Source organism: Macrotis lagotis, chromosome 1, assembly GCF_037893015.1.
Source record: "Macrotis lagotis isolate mMagLag1 chromosome 1, bilby.v1.9.chrom.fasta, whole genome shotgun sequence".
Lineage (NCBI taxonomy): Eukaryota > Metazoa > Chordata > Mammalia > Peramelemorphia > Peramelidae > Macrotis > Macrotis lagotis.
In genome coordinates, this window is record NC_133658.1 from 800,608,512 (window position 1) to 800,633,734 (window position 25,223).

The window sequence follows — 25,223 nt, forward strand, 5'->3', positions numbered from 1 at the left end:
TTTATTATATTCTTATTATATTTATTAAGTTCTTATTTTATTCCATATACATTGGAGATAAAGAAAGGCTAGCTCCCCTGACCTTGAGGAGCTTACAGTCTAATGGAGATGACAATATAGAGACTAGCTAAATACAAGATAAATAGAAACTAATCAATAGAGGGAAAGTCTGAGAATTTGACCAGAATGAGAATAGCTTTATGGAGAAGAAAGGATTTAACTGGGACTTGAAGGAAACCAGGAAGCCAAAATGAAGAGGGAGAACATTCTAGACATGGAGGACAGTTAATGCCCCAAGTTCAGAGATAGAATGATTTGTGTGAAGAACAGCAAGGAAACTGGTATATCTGTATAGGTGTATATCACAGGTATAGTATATCACAAAATGTCAAAGTTGAAATAGACCTCAAAGACCATTCATCTCAATCCATTCTTCTCATCTGCAGACTGTATCCTTAGCTCCTTCCAGTAATTTTTCATAAAACATTCTGCTGAGATCCTTCCCCATCTTTGTTTTTCCTCCTTGAGGTGCTCTCCATCTCATCAATATCTTTTGTAAAGTGTGACATCCAGAATGGAAGACAATCCTTCAGATGTGATCTGGCCAGATCAGAATCTGGGGAATTATGGAAATTATGTCCCCAATGAATGCAGTTTAGGATCAAATTAGCTTTTGTGGTTGCCATAGCATATTTTAGAGCTTAATTAGCTTGCACATCATTAATATTCCCTATATCTTTTTTCAGATAATTTAGCCACATGTATCGTACTTTGTCTATGTGGCATTCATTTTTTTAACCTCCAGACTAAAATTTTACCTTCAGTTTCACTATATTTCACTTGAAGTGACTTAGTCCAGTATTCTTGACTATGAGATAATTTTGGGTACTGACTCTGTGTTCCAATGTGTTAGTTATACCTAGCTTTGTATCATTCAAAAAAAAATCCAATAAGCATGCCATTTATTCAAGTCATTAACTATAGTGTTAAATAGCACAAGGGAAAGGACAGCTTTCTGGAGCACTCCACTAAAATCCTCCCTCCATATTGATATTGAGCCATTACTCTTTGAACCTGACCATGAAACCAATTTCAAACCAATGGTACTGTTCTGTAATCCACCATCTCCCTATCTCTTCATGTTTTTCCACAAAAATAATTTAGGATATTATTAATGCTTTGTTAAAATCCAGGCAAGCTATATCAATAACTATACCTTGATCTGCTAATCAAGCAACCTGATCAAAAAAGGAAATGATCTTTGGTTTAATGTGAACTATTCTTGCTGAAGTCATACTAGCTTATTAGGTTCACCACTTCCTGTTCTAGTCTTTACTAATGACCCATTTAGCAATACATATTTTGTAGTTTGCAGTTTTTTTAGGAAAGAGTCAGTGGTTACTATACTTTTCAGTTTCTATTCTCTTACTGCTTTAGAAGGTTGGGACATCTGACCTTCAGTATTCAGAAACTCAGTTCAATAATTCAATATGCATTGATTAAGTATATGCTATTTACCAAGCATTGTACTAGTCATTAGAGATATATAGAGGTCCCCCCCCCAACCCCCCCCCCCATATCCCTCCCTTAAGGAATTTGCCTTATGGTCAGTTACTCTCTTAGTATAATCACATAGGCAGTTTCCTGTAGGGGAGCACAGGATGTGATAATGTGTGATAATGTCTTAAGACTTGTCAAACATTATTATCTATTTATGATGTTTTATGGGGTATGAATGATACTGCCTGAAGGGAGCTAGAAAACATTGCTATGGGTTGGATGTGGAGGATGTGGAGAAACACAACACCTATACAGATAAATGAATTTCATATATATATATATATATATATATATATATATATATAATATGTATATATAAATAATATATATATATAATAATTTCCAATAGAAAAAGCATTGACAATTGGGGGACTGAAGAAAGACAGTGTAGGAAATGGGCAGCTGAATCTTGAACAAACTGAAGGATTTTAAAAAGGGCAGGAAGAAAGAAAAGAAAGCATTCCCTAGATAGGAAACAGCTTGTGTAGAGGCAAAAAAATTGCAGATAGATATATTCTTAGCAGTATATAGTACGCCAAAACTGTCCATGTTTTCTTGTCAAAGAGTGGTTTGCCATTTCCTTCTCCAGTGGATTAAGGCAAACAGGGTTAAGTGACTTTCCTAGGGTCATAAAGCCAGTGAGTATCTGAAATAGGATTTGAACTCTGAAGTAGGATTTATGACTTCAGGTCCCAGTGCTCTATCCACTAAGCCACCCAGTTGCCCTGGCAGTAGTTTATCATTCCTAAATTTTAAGTCATGGTCCTCAAATTCAAATTCCATTTTCAGACAATAAGGTTTTATTGAGGATTGTTTTTTGTTTTGATGTCACAGATATTTTCTCATTTACTAAACTACCCTCCAATCTTCTCTTGTAACAATTAAGCAAAGTTGATTAATTCTTCATTTCCCACCTAGCTGGACTTCTCTGTACTCTTTCATGGCCCAGGAACTTTTTTTTTTGCAGGAACTTCTTTTTTTTTTTGCCAAGTCAGTGGGGTTAAGTGGCTTGCCCAAGGCCACACAGCTAGGCAATTATTATGTGTCTGAGGTCAGACTTGAACTCAGGTACTCCTGACTCCAGGTCAGGTGCTCTATCCACTGCTCCACCTAGCTGCCCCACCCAGGAACTTCTTCATCCTGGGAGTTGACTTAGGTATCACCAGTGTTTTGTGCCCCTGGGACCCTTTTCTTTGATTGGAGGAAGCCTCCCAGCACCTCCAGGAGACCAAGCATCTCTATTTTCCAACCCACTGCCTGCATTTGAACTTCATCATGACTCCATATCAGGTTCCTTCCCTGCTTGCTTCTTTCCTTTCTAGCACTCCCTCCTTTACAACTTCCTTTTCTGTGTTGTCTTTCCCCATTAAATTGATTGCAAGCTCCTTAAGAGAAGAGACTTTTTCCTATTTGTTTTCCCAGCACTAAGCACAATGTGTTAATCAATGTTTATTGACTGACTCACTCACTTTGTCAGAAAGTATATGCAATGCCAAACCCATAGACCTCTCTACTGAGAGAACCAGGTGCCATTTTCTTTCTTTTTTTTTTTTTTTAGGTTTTTTGGTAAGGCAAACAGGGTTAAGTGGCTTGCCCAAGGCCACACAGCTAGGTAATTATTAAGTGTCTGAGACTGGATTTGAACCCAGGTACTCCTGACTCCATGGCTGGTGCTTTATCCACTATGCCACCTAGCTGCCCTGCCTGGGCGCCATTTTCTTAACCAACTGTTTATTTCCCAAACTTGTTCCATTCTTTTGAGGGCCTTGCCATCAGTAGGAAACAATAACAAAAGTATCACCTGAACTCCCAAGGTCTTCAGGGTCTTGCCGAAGTTTTCATCATCTTTATCAATGTTTTCTTGATCCCTTTGGGCAGGATCATTCATGTCCCTATAAAACATCAAAATGGATAATAATGTTTGACAAGTCTTATGTCATTCTCTATCACATCCTGTGCTTCCCCAAAGGAAGCAAGTGCCTAAGTGATTAGGCTAAAAAGGCAGCTTTCACTACTATCTCTGAGTTGTATTGCCCAACATATCTTTTTGATAAAACTTATCTTGCTACTGTCAGTAGTCTTTCAATTTTTCTTCCCAAGAACTTGAAACTCAATAATGGCCCTACAACTCATCTGAGGACTGTGAGTAGGTACAAATCTCTGAGAAGATTCTGGAGTCTTTGAACTAAGCTCTCACATTGGACTTTCCTATGGGTTGACTTTTTCCTTCATTTTCACAGAGGAAAGGCAAACCTGAGACATAATGTGGTCTCAGATTAGAGTTTAATAGGAAAACAAAGGAAGAATAGAGGAAATAGACAGAATAGAGAGAGATGGAGAGACATAGAAATGGGAAGAGAGAGGTACATTGAGAAAAAAATCATGGGGTCATAGAATTTAGAGTTGAAATGGAATCTTAGAGATTATCTAGTCCAAGATCCTTGTTTTATAGATGTGAAAAAAATTGAGGTCCATCAGGAGGCAATCACTTCCCTAAGGTAATAAATAAGAGAGAAAAACATATGAAAAAGAGATGCAAAGGAGGAGATAGAGGATAGGATCAGTAATACAGAAACTTGGAACAACAACAAAAGAAGGGAGGGAGACAAAGACAGAGAAGGCAAGAGAGGCAAGAAGGGAGAATAAGAAATGGAAATTGAAAGAGATGTAACAAGAAAAAGTAATGGAGAGAGACATAGAGACTTAGAAAGAAAAGAGAAAATAAGTTTGACATGAATGACAGAAAAAACCTATTCAGTAAAAGTCATTTTCCCTCTCCCTATGGAGATCTCTCTAGTTAAGTGTAGGGTTAGTCTTGGATACCCCCCTGGTTATCTCACCACTCTTTTCCTCCATCCTTTTTCCCCATCACCAAGGAATTCTGGCAGCCATAGCCTGAGGAAGAAGAAGTACTGGGTAAGAGCTGGGAGTAAGGGACACCAATGAGAAGAATACTGGGAAGAGACCTCAATGGAGAAGGGATAGGATACTGATAGAATCTCTTCCTTCCCTTCTTGTTCTCAGTTTCCTCCATGAGTGGTAAATAGATCTTCTGTAAAATTAAGGATTTTAGGGTTAGATGAGATCTCTAGAGACCACCTAGTCCGACCTATATCTGACCAAGGATCCCCTTTGAAGGTCCCCCAACAAATGGCCATCCATCTAGCACTGGAAAAGGCCTAAGAGCTTCCACTTCTGTGTAGTGCTACTCCCCTCTTCTAAGAATGAATAGTGTTGCCCATGTACTCTTCAGAACATAACAACTACCTTACTGCTCTTCACATGAGACCCTCCATCTCTTAACTCACCACCAAGCTTGGAATGCTTTCTTTCCTGGCTTCATTCAAGTCCCAATTAAAATCACATCTTCTGCAGGAAGCCCTTCCTGGCTCCCCCTTAGTGATCCTTCTCTCCATTGATTATCTCAATTATATCCTTTCTATAGCTCATTTGAATATAGTTGTTTTCATCTTGAATTCCCTATTAGACTGTGAGTTCTATGAGATCATGGGCTATTTTCCCTTTTCTTGGTATCCTCAGTACATTCAGCCTCAGAGGCTTAATGAAAGCTTGTTGAATAATGACAAGTATAAAAGGCACTCAAAAGAATATATCTTTACTTTGTGTAGAATTCTCCCTCACCTCCTTTTCTAAGAATCTCTAGCTTCTTTCAAAACTCAGATCAAAGACCATCTCCTATACAAGGGTTTTCCCCATTCCTGTTGATGTTGTTTATTTGTTTTGATTATGTCTGACTCTTCATGACTCCATATGGGATTTTCTTGGCAAAGATACTATTATGGCTTGCCATTTCTTTTTTCCAGCTCATTTTACACATGAGGAAACTGAGGCAAACAGAGTTAAATGACTTGCCCAGGGTCACACAATTATTAATTGTCTGTTGTTAGATTTGATCTCAGGTCTTCTTGACTCCAGGTCTAATGTTCTGTATGACATGGCGCCACTTGGCTGCCCCTCCTCTTAATAGTGCCCTCCTCCCAAACTTTATATCTATGTTGTATATATTTTTTCCAAATATGGATACACTCATACACATATGTGTATGTATGCATACACATATACCCCTATTCATACACACATTCACATACATATACAGCTTCCCCTCAATGGATTGTAAACTCCTTGGGGTCAGGGACAGTTTTATTTCTAATTATAGCCCCCAAGGTCCAACACACAGAAGCTGCTTGATATATGCTTACTGAAATGAATAAACATCCATCTCTTCCCTGAGATTCTGTGATTCTTCTCAAATTAGAGTAAAACCCGCCGCACTGCTCCATCTGGTGGCCAGAATAGGAAACTTCAGCAACATTCTTCCTGGAACTAGGAATTAAGGTTGAATAAGTAATATTTCCCTGGGGTCAGTTCGGGACCATAGAGGGGGAGGAATGATTACTCCTGCAAAGTCTAGAAGGTTTATTCAGGTTCTAACCCAGGGATGCTGGGTTTTTTTAAACTTTCCTACTCTTATCTCACACTGTTTTGCATGTCTATTTTTGCTGCCAGACTGTCAACATATGGCTCTGTCTATAGGGACTCAATGCTTTCTGCATAGATAGATAAACAGAAGCATGGATGACTGAGTGTATTGATGGATAGGTGTGGCCCCTTGGATGCAATGAGGCAACTAGGTAGTATAGCAGATAAAGAGAGCATAGGAAGTAGAGTCAGGAAGACTTGACTTCCAATCTTTCCTCAGACGAATTCTGAGCAAGTCACTTAAACTCTGTATCTCAATTTCCTCAGCTGTAAAATGGGAATGATAATAGTACTTCCTGCCCAGATTGCTGTCAGAATCAAATGAGTTAATCTGTATAAAGCACTTTACAAGCCTTAAGTGCTATGAAAATGTTAGCATTATTATTATTATTCAGTGAATGAAGGAATGAATGAGTCTCTTCTAATCTGCAGACCAGAATGGGAAAGGTGCTTCTATTTAGATGAAGAGAGAATACGATGGTGTGGAATGTTATACTGCATCCAAGAGTATCCCTCTCTTGTTTCCATATTCCTCCTATGCCTGAAAGATTCCTGCTCCTCTTCTTGGATTCTAAGAATCCCTGGTTCTCTTCAACACTAACTGAGGTGATGGTCAAAGGATACAAACAGGCAGCTTACAGGGAAATCCAAGTTATCCACAACCATGTGAAAAAAAATGCTCTTAAATCACTAATAATTAGAAAAAATGTAAATTAAAGCAATTTAGTTCTGCAGCTTCTTTGGGTTCTTTGCTGGTCTCTAATACTATCTAATGAATTGAACTTTTATTATGGCCATCCCCCATTCATAGAAAAAAGCAAAATTCTCAGTTATCACTGATGATGATGATGATGATGATGATGATGATGATGATGATGATGATGATGACAGAAGCCTTTAGGGTTAGATGTTTAGTTTTTTCCAACTTCTTTTCTACTACTGTCATCCTGAATCCCCTAATCTGGCTTTTGCCCTTGTCTAGGATACTGACTTCCTCTCCTCTCTTCATCTCTGCCTCATAGAATTCCTTACCTTTTTCAAGATTCACCCCCCCATGAAATTCTAAATGATGACTTTACTAATCCTGGCTACCTAATTAATCCCTTCTCTCCCTATCTTGAATTTATTCTGTCATAATATTCTTATCCCCAGCTAAGGATTCACTCTAACAGTGATGATAAAGCCAAATAGAAACTATTCCTAATAGAAAACTACAAAATAGCATTACCTATGTTGTATTTTATTGATTTTGTTAAACATTTCCCAATTATATTTTATCTTTTTATATTTTATCCCAATTATATTTTCATCTGATTCCATATTAGAGTAATTTTGACACCTCTGCACTGTAAACTTTGGGGAATTTACATTTGTGTGACAACTGAAACACATTCTTGGTTGAGCTGAGTTATCACACTTCCACTAGAAAAATTCATTTACTCTGCATTGTCTGATATATTCTCAAATGTATGCCATCTCTGTTTCTGTTTCTCTATTGACTTGGATAAATGAATTGATTATTCACTTTGTGCATTTATGTGACATTAGTGGAAAAGGAATGAAATCTTGGATAAACAACTAGTGGCACTCTTTCCCCATTTAGAGGTGGCTATTGAAAAGTCAACTTTAGTGGCACAGTCAATAGAGCACTGGCCCTGGAGTCAGGAGTACCTGAGTTCAAATCCAGCCTCAGACACTTAATTTTTTCTTTTAGTTTTTGCAAGGCAATGGAGTTAAGTGGCTTGCCCAAGGCCACACAGCTAGGTAATTATTATGTGTCTGAGGTGAGATTTGAACTCAGGGACTTCTGACTCCAGGGATGGTATTCCATCCACTGCGCTACCTAGCCGCCCCTCAGACACTTAATAATTATTTAGCTGTGTGGCCTTGGGCAAACCACTTAACCCCATTTGCCTTGCAAAAAAGAAAAAAGAAAAGAAAAAGAAAAGTCAACTTTAAGGGGCAGCTAGGTGGCACAGTGGATAGAGCACTGGTCCTGGAGTCAGAAGAACCTGAGTTCAAATGTGACCTCAGACATTTAATAATTACCTAGTTTTGTAGCCTTGGGCAAGTCACTTTAACCCCATTGCCTTGCAAAAACCTAAAAAAAAAGTCAATTTGAAACTTAAAATTATTCCCCTAGGCTAACAATATTTAAAGGAGCAGGAGCAGTCAGAGATCATTCTATCTGGTATTCCCACTCTCTCCTAGGAGAGTAGAATGGTCAACCTCTGGGCCCAATCTGTTGCTTTCGCTCCTAGAAGGAATCAAAAATCCCCCTTGGAGAAGAGCAAAGGGAGAAGATCTACAAATATCATTTGTGAGAGATATCATTTGTGCCTCCTGGGAAGTTTCCCAGACAGGTCCATGTGAATACATATTACCTATATGGGTCTCTCTCTCTCTCTCTCTTTCACAAATACACACACACACACACAAAGAACACAGCACAGTGTACTCCTATAATGGGTTTCTCTGAATATTTCATATCTGTAATTTCTTACAATTGCATTATGGTTCCATATCATAGTTTGTTCAGTCATTCCCCAGTAGATCAGTATCTACTTTGTTTCCACTTCTCTGGAGGACAGATAAAAATTTACAGAATATGAATATTATAGAATATTATACTTTAAGAAAAAAATGAACATGAAAAATTCAAAGAAACATGGGAAGACTTTATTAACATAGGGAATTCTCAGATCAGGAAAATTCCTCTATCGATGTAGGTCAACTTAAACTCTTAGATAGTTACTTAGATGAGCATCAAGGGAAAGGATATACAGTTATCCCTTCCACATTATGACTTTTACCATTGCAGTTTCAATATGTTATAGTTGGCCTAAGAAATTAAATGGGAATTTTGGGGGAGTTTTGTGGAAACCTTAGAGGACACATCAAGACCAGTAGATGACACAGAAAAAGCTTAGACACTCAAAAATGCATAAAATATATGTGTAATATTGTATAACACCAACCCAAATTTTAAAATAAGATACTGTACAAATTTCATAAAAGAAAAAGGAAAAAATTGAGACCCTCTCCAGTATAAATAGAGGAAGAAATTTTTTTTGTTTGTTTTTTGTTTGTGCAAGGCAATAGGGTTAAATGACTTGCCCAAGGTCTCACAGTTAGGTAATTATTAAGTCTCTGAGGCTGGATTTGAATTCAGGTCCTCCTGACTCCAGGGTCAGTGCTCTATCCACTATGCCACCTAGCTGCCTCAGGACCAAAATTTTTATATGGATTTCCCAGATCACAGGCCTCTAACCTTTAGTGATAACTGAGACTTTGGCCCTGGCAAGAAAGGTCATAATCAGTACAATTCATGAGATGGCATTATAGAGACTAGCAGCAGACCCAAAAAATCTGCATGACCACCAACAAAGAGATGACAGAGAACAGATTACAGCAGAGAGATTAGAGCATAACTATAAGAAACAATAAGTGGGCAGACTTCAGAAAAACCTGGAAAGACTTACACAAACTGAAGCTGAGTGATGTCAATAGAGTCAGGAGAACACTATATACAATGACAGCAATATAGTTCAATGATCAGCAATGATAGAATTAGCTCTTCCCAGCAATACAGATATCAAAGACAATTCTAAAAGACCTGCAATGGAAAAATAGCATCTACCTCCACAGAAAGAACTATGGAATCTGAATGCAGATCAAAACATCTTTTTAAATTTGTTTTTTGATTTTTCTTTCTTGTGATTTTTCCCTTTTTGTTCTTTTTCTTCTTTCACAGCATCACTGATATGGAAGTATGTGTAACTTGATTGTGCTTTATATATACATATAAATATGCATATATATATCAAATTATAACTTAGATTACTTACCATCCTAAGGTGGGGGGGGGGGAGGGAAGCAGAATTTATGGTCTGCACAGCAGAAATGGTTGACAAAATAGGAAAATTTGAAACCATAATGTTAAATCTCACCAAAGAAACAAAGAGAAGACTACTGATTGGGAATGCAAATATACAGAAATGAAGGACCTTCTGAAGAAGAGAAATGAAAAGCAGTAGAATTAAAAGAAAACACACTCTCCATACATGCGAAGCACATTGGTCTTGAGGACAGTATGCACAGGAACAATTTAAGGATCATAGGTTTCCCAGAGAGAAGCGGGGAAAAAAAACCCCCAACAAATACTGCAATGCTAGAAATCATACAAAAAAATTGCCCGAACCTTTTAAATATTTCTTGTTAGCTATTCTGTTTGTTTCAGCTCCCCTGAAATTTCATTGTCATAGAGATTGCTTCAACTTTGGTACTAAATACCTCCTCAGTATTTTCAATTGCCTCTGCCTTCTGATTGAAAAATCTGGAGAATAGAGGAAAAACCTCCTCCTAGAGGTTCTTCTTAAATAGAACTCAGAATTCCCAGTCAACTCTTCATTTCCCATCAGCTGCTTTGCTTGGTGTTGACTCTATCAATATCATGCTCCAGTGCTCTCAGGTACCCTCTAGTGCTCTTCTGTCTCCACTTTTCAACTTCCTTTTGTCTATTATCCTCCCTCATTAGACAGTAAGCTCTTACAGGTCAGGGACTTTTTTCTTATTTGTGCTTAGTATAGTGCCTAGTACTATGTATTGATATAGATATATATACCCACAAATATATATATATATATATATACATATTTACATATATATTAAGTACTTAATACCTGTTTATTGACTAACTAAACACAGAAAATGATACTCCAATTAAAAGTATTTATAGATCATGGTGGGGGGGGGGGAACCTAAAGTTACAAAATCCAAGACATAGAGAGGTCAAATTTAACATCTCCATCAAGAAATAATAAGTTCTCCAAGTAACCAAGAGGAAGATCTTCAAATAGCAAGGAAAGGAATAAAACACTAGTCTATTCTTTACTCACCAGAAAGTCCAGGAGGGATTTTTTTTTGTGTGTGTGTTCTGAGGAGCAACAGAGCTCAAGAGGTAACTCAAATTGAGCTATCCTGTAAATCTGATATTAACGATTATTTTTTAAATTGAGCATTCAATAATAAAGAGGCATTTGAAATATTCTTAGGAAAAAAACACACTTGAAGAGATTATTTGAACACTCCCAGACAACAGAAATACAGAAGGAATGAATGAATGTACAACCAAAGACAGTAACAGCAACAGAGTGACAGCAGAGAGAACAGTGAGATATATTTTTCTAAATGTATACAGGGTCAAAGGAATAAGTTGGATGGAGGTGCTAGTGGAGAGGCTCTAGGGCATTATAACTTGAAGCACCTCAAGACACCCTACCTACAGGTAAATCAATATTTTTTTGTGGGACTATATTACATAATGAAAAGGTGCTTGGAAGAGGAGGAGAGAGGAGAGTATAACTTAGCTATAGTCAAATTTTTTTTCTCTCAGGAAGATGAGAGTCTTCAGGGGAATGGGTGAGAACATGGAGAGAGTGAAAAAGGAGACTCACAAAAGAGAGGTATTATTTTGGTGGTGAGAGGGGATACCTCTGATGAATGAATACTCCTTGGGTGAAAAGAGATGGTGACTTTGCATTGAGTGTTGTCTACAGGCATTTGGTGCTTGGAAAGAGCAATCATCCTACCTCAGGTCATTCTAGGTACACAATACTTTGGGAGGAGGAAGAGATTAAGTATTCAAAAAGATTTTTTTTAAGAATTTAAGACATCAGGGGCAGCTAGGTGGTGCAGTGGCTAGAGCACCGGCCCTGTAGTCAGAGTTCAAATCCAGCCTCAGACACTTAATAATTAATTACCTAGCTATGTGGCCTTGGGCAAGCCACTTAACCCCATTTGCCTTGCCAAAAAAAAAAAAGAATTTAAGTTCATAAATTAAAATGAGAGAAAGAGAGAGAGAGAGCAAGAGACAGAAATAGAGACAGAGAGAAGAGGACCCAGAATAGAGCCTATGGGGAGTGGAATTCCTCTAGTGGTAAGCCCCCCCCCCCCATTTTATACTGAGCTTTCATCCTTGGGTCAAGCAGTGCCATAACAAAAATTTAGTAAGTGCAACAGTATCCTTCCATACTTTTCCTACTTATCAGTTATTCCCTGGAATCCCCTTCCCATTCCCATCCCCATCCCCATCCCCATCCAGGTAATAGGATATACTTATAGTAAACCATGGTAAAACTTTGAACACTAGTGACTTGGATTGAGCAATTTAATTATTTAGATAATCAGAACATATCATATGTTACATTTTATAATATACTGATTCTATGTCACAAAATATATCATGTATGAATGATAAATGAGTTATTGTGCAGGTGGTATAATAATTTATCATGCCTTGGTCTAATAACTCACATAGGAAAAATCACATTATATAATCTGAATATCTATATCTATATCTCCAAATATGTTCTGATTTTCTAACTCACTGGACTGTTCAATCCAATCACTAGTATTCAAAGACCTTGCCAGATTTACATAAAATATATCATATTGGAAAGAGGAATGATTCCAACGAGTCTACTATATATCTGTTACATAAACTCACTGCTCCTAGGCAATCCTACACCTCCCCAATTAACTCACTATCCCAATGACCACAGCAACTCTTCCAACCTTTTCATCTCATGGCTGTTCCTCCATCCTCTCAGCTGAGAACATTGCCTCTTTATTTTTTTTTAGGGTGGCTTGCCCAAGGCCACACAGCTAGGTAATTATTAAGTGTCTGAGGCCGGATTTGAACTCAGGTACTCCTGACTCCAGGACATGTGCTCTATCCACTGTGCCCCCTAGCCACCCCCATCTCTTGTTTTATTAAAAAAAAAACTGAGACCATTCACCAAGAACTCTTTTCTCCTCTGCTCTTCATTTCATATCATAAAATGCCTTTTGCCACGATTTCCTCTTTTAACCATCTCACAAAGAGGTAACCCTTCTCCTTACCAAGGCAATGCTCTCTACCTAAATAAGTCATTCTGTTTCATCCTGTCTCCTCCAATAATAGATGGTCCCCTCTATCATTCCACTCCCCATAGGCTCTATTCTAGGTCCTCTTCTCTCTGTCTCTGTCTGTCTGTCTGTCTGTCTGTCTCTCTTTCTCTCTCTCTCTCTCTCTCTCTCTCTCTCTCTCTCTCTCATGCTTTACTTGATAATCCCATCTTAGTCTCTCTGCTGATTTCTAGTCTTGAATCTCCAACCATCTTTCAGATATCTCACATGATTTCTAGTAGACATATTAAACTCAACATTTCCAAAATTGAACTCATTATCTTTCCCCTTAAACTCTATCTTTTCATCCCCCAAGCTCACAATCTAGATGTCCATTCCACACTCTACTCCTCCTCCTCTGTCCATGTGGAGAGTCATACCCTTACATGGTGCATACTCTGTTCAAAGGTATATATACATTTTGATTGCTTATACTTTGCAAGTTATCTTGGGATTTAAGAGCTAAATTTTTTCTTCCCTATTTAATTGTTCTTCCAAAAAAACCTGGGACAATTAATTCTTTCTTTTATAGGAGTTTTTATGATTTCTTGAAATGTAGCTCTGAAAAACAAGGCTTTAATTCAAATCACTCTGATAATCACTGATTGACCATCAGGAAAGTGATGTCATGATTTGCATATAAGAGTGATTAAAGTGAGGGGACATTGTGCAAAGATGCTATTCTCACTATACCATGAGAGCCCAGTGGATCAGGATGGTTGGTGATCAGTGAGAGATTTTGACTTTTTAGAGTCTGGTCTTTCCCACATCACTGAAGTTCTTCAGTGGTACAACATTGTCAGGCTACAAACTTTCAACAGCAAAATAAAGCTAATCTCTCATTCCATGGTCTATTTTATTCAGTTCAGCAATCAAACTCCCCATACTTTGGTTTCCTGTTGCCTAGCAAGACGTGGGAAAAACCACTGCCAGATGTCTTTGGAAGGAATTATAACCTGATGGTCTTCAAACCTCCAACTTTCAATCTTGATTAATGAAAAAACAATTGTTTCTGTCTGGCCAAAAACTCTGAAGAGTCTTTCCCTCCCTGATTGATTCTTTTGTAAAGGCAAGCTAGACCTTCTTTTATCTCAATTCTTACCTAGCCTTTAACTAGTTAATGGGTGTTGCCTTAGTTTTGGTTCTTGTGCTTTATCTAAGAAGACCAAAATGACATACTGAGACCTGGGAAAGACCTTAGTTTTAAAAGGATCAAGGTCTCTCATTGCATCACCAGTCATCTTGATTTATGTCTTGCCACTGGACTCTGATAATGAATAGAGTGAGGTTGATGACTGCACAGCTCTGCACAACTCACTTAAATACAATTCATTTGCAAGTCAAATATCATTGGTTCTTGAGAAGGATGAATAATAACAAAAATATCTTTATATTCCCAAAGGCTTAGCCCAGGTCTAGTACACAGTAGGCACTTTATAAATGCTTATTGACTGGCTGATTGTTAGGCTTTGAAATGATTTGAACTAAGTCCTGGTCAAGACCTGAACTTGATACTACTGTGTCCAAGTATGAGTTCTGCCTACAATCATTAAGTATTATATATAGCTTTGGGTGGTCATTACTGGATATACTACAGATAACATTTATCTTGTTTTTACTATCCTCACAAGTCATATTGTTTCTGGAAAAGCTGTTTAAGTCAAATGGCCTATTCAACCTTTGTTAGTCTTACTCTTTTTTTTTTTTATCATTTTCCTTGGCTCCCTCTTCTCTTTCATTCATCATTATTATCATTTACTTTCCCCTGTATTTCTTTGCCATCCAAACTAGGTTCAAAGCATAACCTTGTTGGCCATTTTAACAGCAGAGGTTAACATAATCAGTGTCGATTTCCAACTTATGCTGCAGGCTGTAACCAATTCATCATCTGAGAAGACAGTTTTATTGAATAGATATTGAATATTGGGGGCTAGTCTTTGTTCCCCTGTGATGAATTTCTATAGGTTTCTGCTTCTGCTATGAGCTTACAGGCTTCTAAGTTGTTTGCATTTTCCTGGAAGTAGAACCATAAAACTTTGGCCTGGATTCTCAAGGCATATTATAGGTGTGCCAGGAGAAGGCATGGACTACCAGTTCCATCTGTCTTTACTGCCACCTTGTTCCCAGGAATGCCCCTAAAACTGGGCAATTATGAAAGGTCACTCGATCCTTTGAAAAATATATTATTCACTCTACTCATTCCACCTCCACTCTTTGTCAGTGTTTGGAATTGCCCTTTTATCTTTAGGCAAGTCTCCCCTCCAACATTTGGGAGAGGAGTGCTCACTGACTGAAACTTGAGCCCCTATGTGTATCTGTCAGACATACCACAGAAAATTATTTTTATAGATAGTAATCTCTGGTGAAGAGTTCATTGTCAAATTTCTACTTTGTTGAACCTAAGAGTTCATGTCTATAGATGTAGTAAATTATATAGATATAGTCAGACATGTCTTACTTAATCACATTTTCCCTACTTCACAATAAACTAAATAACTTTCATTCTTTCTCTATAATTAAGTTGAAATCTTTCCTAACAATGCTGTAGATTAGCATCTTCTGCCAATTTAATATCTTCACAGAATTGCCTTGTTTCTTCTATTAATTGTGTAGAAATTTGTCTTGTCTTTAAACAATCATAATTATCTTACCATGAAGAAAGATCATTGTTTAACTTTTCCATAAGTGATGAAATTTTTTTCCTTGGTCATGAATAAATGAAATACTTGTTTGCTGCAACAATATCTTTAAACTTTGTTCTTGTAGTTTAATATTACTTCCCTTTATGGATCTTGGATCCACAAACAAAGGCATCAGTGATCACATGCCAAGGAAACCAGGTGGAATGATTTCTTTCTTTGAATCCTATGGTAATCTGAGGTTTTCTCAAATGATAGGTATTGATCTAATCAATTCAGGAATCACAAAATCTGGGACTTGGAAAGAACTTTTTTCAAAGGTCATCCTGACCAATCCACATGAACAAAAATCATTTCTACAGCAACATGTAGCCATCCAGTTTTTGCTTAAAAACCTCCAATGAGGGGGAAGTTCTACTATCTCCTCCAGCAGCCCTTTCCTCTTACTCTAATTGGTAGGAAGTTTTTCCTTACATGAAATTAAAAATCTGCCTTTCTTCAGCTTTGACCACTCCTACAGCTACCTTTTAGAGGCCAGAAATACAAGTTAGTATATAAATTTGGGGGTACATTTTATTGCAGTTCATTTAGAAGTTGTTGTTCTGTCATGTCTTACTTCATGACTCCATTTTGGGGTTTTCCTGGCAAAGATCCTGGAGTGGTTTGCCATTTCTTTCTCTAGCTCATTTTACAGATAAACTGAGGCAAACAGGGTTAAAGTGACTTATCCAGGGTCACATAGCTAGTGTCTGAGACCAGATTTGAACTCATGAAGATGAATGTTCCTGATTCCAAGTCTAGACACACCATTACTCCACTTCTTAACTTGTGTAATATTAACTAATTGATATAATTACTGATTATTATTGCCTTCTTACTTACCATACAGTCTGCTATGTATTGCTGCCAACCACTGGACATCAGGGTAATATCAATCCTTTAGTGATTTCTTGCCTCAGAATTCAGAAGTTCAAATACCACCACTGTTACTCTCTATCTATGTGACTTCTGTCATCTAATAGATCATATGACTATATTTCTCCTACAAATTTTTCATATTTTATTCTGCTGTAACCGAATCCTCAAAGACAAATTGTGTAGGACTCTTCTTATTGGTGGAGATTGATTGCTCAATGTTCCCTACCTCCAAGGAAGATTTTGATCCTGCCAGGAGATGTAGGAAAATGACTAGAGGCTATCCATACTATTCTCCCCAGAGAAACAGTACTGGACTAGAACTCAATCTGCCCCATTCAATTTAGTCTAAGAGAGATAATTTCTAGGTTCAAGCTGAACTCTTGATCACTATCTCTTAGTGCAAGAGTACCCCAAACTATATATCCAAAGTTTGATTGCCTTCCTAGCAAAATCACTTCCATAAAGAACACAAATTGGAAATAACTAATAAACCCATTTATCCAAGTCTATGACAGAAATCACAACAAACAGAAGTTAAAGAAAGCATACAGATAAGACTACATCAAACAATATACAGAATGAACTCTTCCACTGAGAGTAAGGTATTTCAACTAAGATATTGTTATTGTTCAGTTGTGTCCAACTCTTTGTAACCCCCCCCCCCCGACTATTTTTTTCCCCACCATAGGGTTTTCTTGACAAAGATACTGGAGTAGCTTGCCATTTCCTATTCCAGTGTATTACCTTTTTTTTTTGGTCAGAGCTCTTCACTATGACCTGTCCATATTGTGGATTATAAGTTTAGCATATGATTTTATTGAGTTACTAAGCCCCTCTGTCAAAATAAGACAATGATCCAGGAGACACTTGAAAGTGAAGATAGTGTTCCAAATCCACCAAAAGGAAACTTCCCTGATGCATCTAGTGTAGTTTGCTAGATATGATCAAGTTGCCAGCTCCTCTGCATGTTGGCTTCTCCCCAAGAGAAGAGACCTCTTGAAGAGACCTGAAGAAATTTGTGTGTGTATATGTCTTCTCTCTTGAAGAAAGAAGTCTGAAAAATCTCTCATGGCTCAAGCTTTTGCCAGTTTTAATACCTTTATACAGGTATGGAGCATTGAGTAATTAATCTCCACCAGTGAAGAGAGTCTTTTGCAAATAAGTTGAGGATTACATTTAAAAGACTTATAGGAACTATTACTAAGTGAAGTGAGAAGAGCCAAGAGAACAGTTTATACAATGACTATAATAATGTAAATGAAATTAGTGCTCTGATCATTTCAATGACCAATGATAACTTCAGAATCCTGAAGACTAAGCATACTTTCTATCTCTATAGAGAGGAAATGGACTAGAGGTACAAAAAGAGACATTTTCAGGCAAAGTGAATGGGTTAATTTTTGTTTAACTACATTCACTTAGTATTCATTTATCATAAGGAATAACTTGTTATGTTTTGGTGGGGAGGAATGCATAGGAATAGAAAAGAGCATTAACAAAAGATTTTTAAAACAGTGTTGAAAAATTACTTAAAGGAAGAGAGAAGTGCTTAAAGGTAGAGATAGTAATAGTCCAAAGATGAGGGAGAACTACAGATTGTAGTTGTTCTGCTTCTCTGTGTTCCCTTCTGAATTTCATTCTGTTCTCTTTTCTCTTCTGTGTATTTTATTTACCCCTTGAGTATGTATTTTCTTTTTTTTTCTTTTTTTCTTTTTTTAAGGTTTTTGTAAGGCAAACGGGGTTAAGTGGCTTGCCCAAGGCCACACAGCTAGGTAATTATTAAGTGTCTGAGACCAGATTTGAACCCAAGTACTCCTGACTCCAAGGCCGGTGCTTTATCCACTACGCCACCTAGCCACCCCTTGAGTATGTATTTTAAAGAAAATTATATTGACATCTTGCTTTACATAACCTAGATTTCTCTCATATTCTTTCCCTTTCTCTCTCAGAGAGCAATCTGTCATAATAATTTTAATTAAAAAAAGAAAGAAAAAAATTCAGCAATATGAATCACTACATTGAAAAAATATTAAGTGTTTGCTGTTCTAAATCTGTGAGCCCTTCTCCTGACAAAGGATATGGGGAAAGTATCTTCTTAGCTCTTCTTTGGGGCCAAACTTATCCTTCATAATTTTTCAACACTGTAGTTAAAAAAATTTTTTTAAAGCCATTCCCCAATTGACAAATGGTCAGAAGATATGCAAAGGGAATTTACAGATGAGAAGATGAAAGCAATCCATAGTAATTTGAAAAAATTGTTCTAAACCATTACTTATTAGAGAAATGCAAATTAAGCTTCTCTGAAGTACCACCTCACAACTCTCAGACTGGCCAATATGACCAGAAAGGACAATGATCAATGTTGGATGGGATGCCTGAAATCTGGTACACTATTACATTGTTGGTGGAGCTGTGAACTCATCCAACCTTTCTGGAGAGAAATTTGGAACTATGCTCAAAGGGCAACAAAAATGTGCATACCTTTTGATCCAACAATACCACTACTGAGTCTGTGCCCTGAAAAGATGATGAAAAAGGGTAAAAACATCACTTGTACACAAATATTCATAGCAGCCCTATTTGTGGTGGCAAAGAATTGGAAATTAAGTAAATGTCCTTCAATTGGGGAATGGTTTAGCAAACTGTAGTATATGTATGTCATGGAACACTATTGTTCTATTAGAAACCAGGAGGGATGGGAATTCAGGGAAGCCTGGAGGGATTTGCATGACCTGATTTTAAGTGAGATGAGCAGAACCAGAAAAAACATTGTACACCCTAACAGCAACATGGGGGTGATAATCAACCTTGATGGACTCAATTCATTTCATCAGTGCAACAATCAGAGACAATTTTGGGTTGTCTGCAATGGAGAATACCATCTGTATCCAGAGAAAGAACTATGGAGTTTGAACAAAGACCAAGGACTATTACCTTTAATTTAGAGGGAAAAAAACTGATATCTTATTGTCTGATCTTGCTACCTTTTATACTTTATGTTTCTTCCTTAAGGATATGATTTCTCTCTCATCACATTCAATTTGGATCAATGTATTCCATGGAAACAATGTAAAGACTGGCAAATTGCCTTCTGTGGGGGATGGGGAGGAAAGTAAGATTAGGGGAAAAATTATAAAACTCAAAATAAATAAAATCTTTAAAAAAATTTTTTAAGCAGATGAAAGGGGGGTATTCAATATTAATCCACATTTTCTGTGGCATTTAAGGTTGTCTTAGATGACTTTACAGAAGAAACTGAGTTTCAGATGCTCAGTCCTAACATAAATATCTGTCATGATAAAAATTCAACACTGATTTCAAAATCAGTGGTCTTTCCTTTTAAGCATATTGCTTTTTAATAGTCAGTGATGTCAAATGCTGTAGATTTTTAATAGTAAAGAAAAAAAAATTTAAGGTTTTTGCAAGGCAATGGGGTTAAGTGGCTTGCCCAAGGCCACACAGCTAGGTAATTATTAAGTGTCTGAGGCTGGATTTGAACTCAGGTGCTCCTGACTCCAGAGCCAGTGCTCTATCCACTGTACCACCTAGCCACCCCAGTAAAGAAAATTTAAAGGATGTCACTGAATGTTATGACCTTGGAGAAAGTTTCACTCAGTCCATGATAGGGGTCAAAGACGGTTTCTTCAAAAGGGGAAGGAATAAATGGTTGACAATATATGGAAAATAATGAGAACTTTGAAAGGAATGTGACCATTCCATCTTTGAATTCATAATAAAGGAGAAAAAATAGCTAACTTTAATAGAGTAGCTTTAGATTTGCAAAGGGTTTTACAGTGGTCTCATTTGATCTCACAACAGCCTCATTTCATAGACTTTGAAATTGAAATAGTGGTTTAGTGACTTGCCCAGGATCACACAGCTAGTATATAGATCTGAGACAGGATTCAAACTCAGGTCTTCCTGATTCCAAGTAGAACTATATTCACTAAGATGGTATAGTCTTGTTATGTAGCCTATGTTTGGGTAAAGTAGAGTTTATATTTAAGAAAGAATATTGATTACAATACATTAAAAAGATTTTGCACAAACAACATTGTGGCAGCTAAAATAAGGAGGAAAACAGGAAACTAGGAAAAGATTCTATAACAAATTTCCCTGACAAAGGTCTCGTTTCTTAAATTTATAGAGAACTGCGTCAAATTTATAAGAATATGAGTCATTCCCCACCAATGGATAAATGGTTGGATATGAGCAAGCAATTTTTAGGAGTAGAAATCAAAGCTAGCAATAGTTATATGGAAAAATATTGTAAATTATTAATATTAAAGAAATACAAATTAAAACATCTCTGAGGTCTCATCTCACACCAATCAGATTGGCTAACATGACAGAAATGAAAATGAGAAATGTTGGAGGGGATATGAAAAAATAGGTAAACTAATACAATTTGGGGTATTTAGGCAATACAGCAGATAGAATACCAAATCTAGAGTCAAGAAGACCTGAGTTCAAATGCACCTCAGACACTTACTAGCTATATGACCCTGGGCAAGTCACTTTTGCCTCATTTTCCTCATCTGTAAAATGAGTTGGAGAAGTAAATGGCAAACCATTCCAATTTCTTTGCCAAGAAAACCCCACATGGGATCAAAAAAGTCAGACACTACTGAAACAACTGAACAATAATAGCAATGTACTTCCCATAAAGTTATGGACTATTCTAATCTTTCTGGAAAACATTTTGGAAATATTCTCCAAGGGTTATAAAACCATTCATACCCTTTGACCCAGCAATACTATTACTACAGCTTCCAAAGAGATCCAAGAAAAAAGGAAAAGGACCTATAGGTACAAAATATTTATAATAGCTCTTTTTGTGATGGCAAAGAATTAGAAATTGAGGAGATGCCCATCCATTGGAGAATGACTGAACAAGTTGTGATATGTGATTGTGATGGAATATTATTGTGTTGTAAAAGCTACGATGGTTTCATAAAAATCTAGAAAGACTTTTATGAGCTTATGCAAAATAGAATGAACAAAACAAGAACACTGTACACAGTTAATGTTAATATCAATATTGTAATGATGATCAACTCTGAAAGACTTGAGTACTCTAATCAATAACAATAATTAAAGACAATTCCAGAGGATTTATGATGAAAAATTCTGTTCACTCCAAGAGAGAACTGATGAACTTTGAGTGCAGATTAAAGCACTTCCCCCACATATCTTATTTTTCTTGCCCTCCTCCTCCTCTATTTTTTTTTTGGTTGCAACATGGCCAATAAGGAAATTTTTTTTGTATGACTTCACATGTAAGTTGGTTATATTGCTTACTTTCTGTTTGTTTTGTTTTTTGTTTTGTTGGGGGGGGTTGCAAGGCAATAGGGTTAAGTGACTTGCCTAAGGTCACACAGCTAAGCAAGTGTTAAGTGTCTGAGGCCAGATTTGAACCTCCTGACTCCAGGACTAGTGCTCTATCTACTGTACTACCTAGCTGCTTACATTTTTAATGTTGAGAGAGGGGTTCAAGGGAAAGAAAGAATTTAGAACTGAAAATAAATTGAAAAGAAAAAAGAACTAAGAGAAGTTAGGTAGGACTCATGCCTAAATGTCATAGACCAAGTCCGTCAAGGAAAAGTGAAACATCATTCCTACCTTCTGACAGAAAGGTAACATGTTGATTCAGAGTAAAGACTGAGACTTTTTTTTCTGCAAAAAAGAAACTGAGGACTTGGGGAAAAAACTTAACCAAGTCTGCTATCACTAGTAGTCTTGACTTTTATCCTGCCTCTGAACTTTGATGATTCTGGAAGAGAGAGTGAGACTGACTATTCAGTTCTGCCTCATCTAAATACAATTCATGCATATGTCATCACCCCATGATGTCAATGGTTCTCTTTGAGAACAAAGAATCAACAACAACAACAACATACTTTTTGGACATGGTCAAAACCAAAATTTGTTTTACTTGGCAATGTATAGAGAAAAAATTCTGAATAATGTAATTCAGGAAAATATCAAGATAATAAATTCGATTGAGAAGGAGGGAAAGGCTTTTGTCTAGTCATGATGTCCAGCGATCTGTTGAAAAGGAAATTCTGCATTTGGTCTTTCACCCTGATTAAGGGAGGCAAAACTCAGGACTAATTATTAAAGGAATTTATTCTAAGTGTCTCAACACACGTTGACTTTTTAATCTTCTTTGTTCTGTGTTTTGCCCCATTTATCAGGGTGAAGAATTTTTCTTTAAACAATCTGCCAACTTGAAAATTTAAAAGATCATAGAAGATGGAAGGAAGTCAGGAAGTGTGTGTAAGTATGAAAGAGGCTAGTCCTGTAAAAACAGAAGCTGCTAATATTTATAAGGAGCTGAGGTCAGTAAGGAATTGCCGTGAGGGCTGCTAAAAGCAACCAAGAACTAGTCTGTGGTCAGCCAGATCAGAGAAGGAATGGGCCTACTGCTCAGCTGGGGCTGAGGGCACCTAGTATTAATGTGCCTCATCTGCATGACCCCTTTCTGTCCTCTGAGCAGCCACATGAGGCATTAGGGAGAGAAAACAAGGCAGAATTGCCCATCTCTCATTTTTATTTCTGTTTTCTCTGCCTAGAGCAGGGGTGTGAGAACTTATTTTTAAACATTTTCATCATTTTATTTCAATATAATTGGTTTCCTTTATAACTATACCCTATACTATAATAACAACAAATGTTACCATTTTACAGATGAGGAAACTGAGGCCCAAAGAAGGAATTTTTCCAAAGCAACAGAGGTAGTAAGTGGCAAAGTCAGAATTTGAAGCCAGGATCTCTGACTCCAAATTTGGCACTCTTCCCCACTGAGTTCCACTATGTACCTATTGTAGCAGTTCTGGGAGTAGTGGTTGTGGAGTAGGAGGGAGAGGATTGGGGCAGAGCATCACTGAATTGGACACCAGGAACATTCCACTATACCCCTGTTCTTTGCTGTCTTGGTAGTTCAGACTAGAATGTAATCCAAGAGCCCTGGCACCAGGGGTGCTAAACCTTATTCCTGCCCACTGAGTCTCCTCTGTATCTGGATCACCCCTAAAGGCTCCAGTTCAAGATCCACCACCCCAGAAGGTCTTCCTGGAGGTAGGGGGTGGGAGGGAAGAGGAAAATAGGGTGGAGACTAGTAAGTATCTTGTCCATACCTTGTCTATACCCTTCAAAGACTGCAATCCAAATCAATCAATAAGCATTTACATTTTGCTTTTCAAATGCCACTCTACTAAGCATGGTTTCTCAAAGGCAAATTTATATTTTTACATTATATTATGTTATAAATTACTAAAGTATATTAGAATGAATTATATTATATATTTTTATTCTAATAGAGAATTTTTATTCTAATAGAGAAGACAATATGTGCATAATACCAGTAAGATCTATACAAAGATAAATATTAGGTTCAAGATATATTTAGGGAAGAAGACATTAGCTACTGAGATTGGGAGTTGGAAAGAGGTGAAGGAAACCAGAGATTCCAAGAGGTAGAAGTGAGGAAGGTGAGATCATTCCAGGCAGAGGGTACAGCTAGGACAAAGGCATGGATATGGGATATGTGAAGAACAGGAAATAAGTTTGAACCGCAGAGAATGAATATTCATATTCAGGGTATGAATAATGTGTAAGAAAACCCCCAAAATAGGAAGCAGATATACTGTGAAGAGTTTTACGTGCTACAAAGAATTGAATACTTCGGTAGGCAAGCTGTTGGTCTAGATCACAACTTTAGTGAATTGAAATCTCACAGTAGGTTTCCCCCACTGTGCTCATTGGAAACTTAATGTTTGGTACATAGAGGTGAGAGAAGTGACTATTTCTCTCTTGTATTAATAACTAATTATTGAATCAGAACCAAAGATTTACCCAGGCACAACTCTAATCCAGCGATAAAAGTTTGGGCTAATGGAAGGTTTCCTACTCATTGTGTTTACTCAAATAGGCCAGAGAAATTGTTGATTTTTCTTTTTTGTCAGACAAATGGCATAGAAATTGATAAATTTCTTTGACCAAAATTTGGTTGATCCATGTCTCATGCCCCAAGACCTTCAATGTAATATAGCCCAACTTCTCAATGAAATATTCATTCTTCTAAGAGCATATAAACTATGAGCCTACCACCTTCAGAGTTCTTTGATCTAAGAGACAGCCAAATGACCATATTTTTATTAATAAATGTTGACTTTATTAATAAAATGATTAAGTTACCCAGAACTATTTAAACATCACAGAGGGAATCCTTTTTGTTTGTGGCTACAACAAAGATGGTCAGGCAGCTAGAACTTGGTCACATTCAAAATGGGTTAAAAAACCATTGCACCCCACTGACCTTTCCTACAAGTGGACTGTGACTGGGTATTTACTAGATTATTCAGAAGTAACTTTTATTGGTCTCTGTCTTATATGAAGAAATTTGACAAAGAGCTGCCTGGGGATTTTTGCTTTTAAATTAGAGCAGCTTAGAACTTATTGGCATAAGCAGCCAGAATTTAAAATAGATGGTATTTGCACAGCAGTCAGCATTTTGAATACCTTCCTTAGTCTCAACAGATTTTCTTATTGCTTGTCTCTTGAGTTTCTTGAGGTCTGAGGTTGTGTCTTATTCTTCTTCATAGCCCCAGAGTCCTCGTTCAGGGTAATATGATAGATTATTAGTACTAATCTATA

The 25,223-nt window shown here is 37.1% G+C and overlaps 1 long non-coding RNA gene across 1 annotated transcript; it reads right to left on the reverse strand.

Annotated features, from left to right (window-relative positions):
- Positions 1-81: 81 nt before the first annotated feature.
- LOC141488570 (uncharacterized) lies at positions 82-4,450 on the reverse strand. Its single transcript, XR_012468728.1, has 3 exons — positions 4,401-4,450; positions 3,362-3,452; positions 82-616 (listed from the first exon to the last, which is right to left on the reverse strand). It is a non-coding gene; the product is annotated as an uncharacterized LOC141488570 (long non-coding RNA).
- Positions 4,451-25,223: the final 20,773 nt, after the last annotated feature.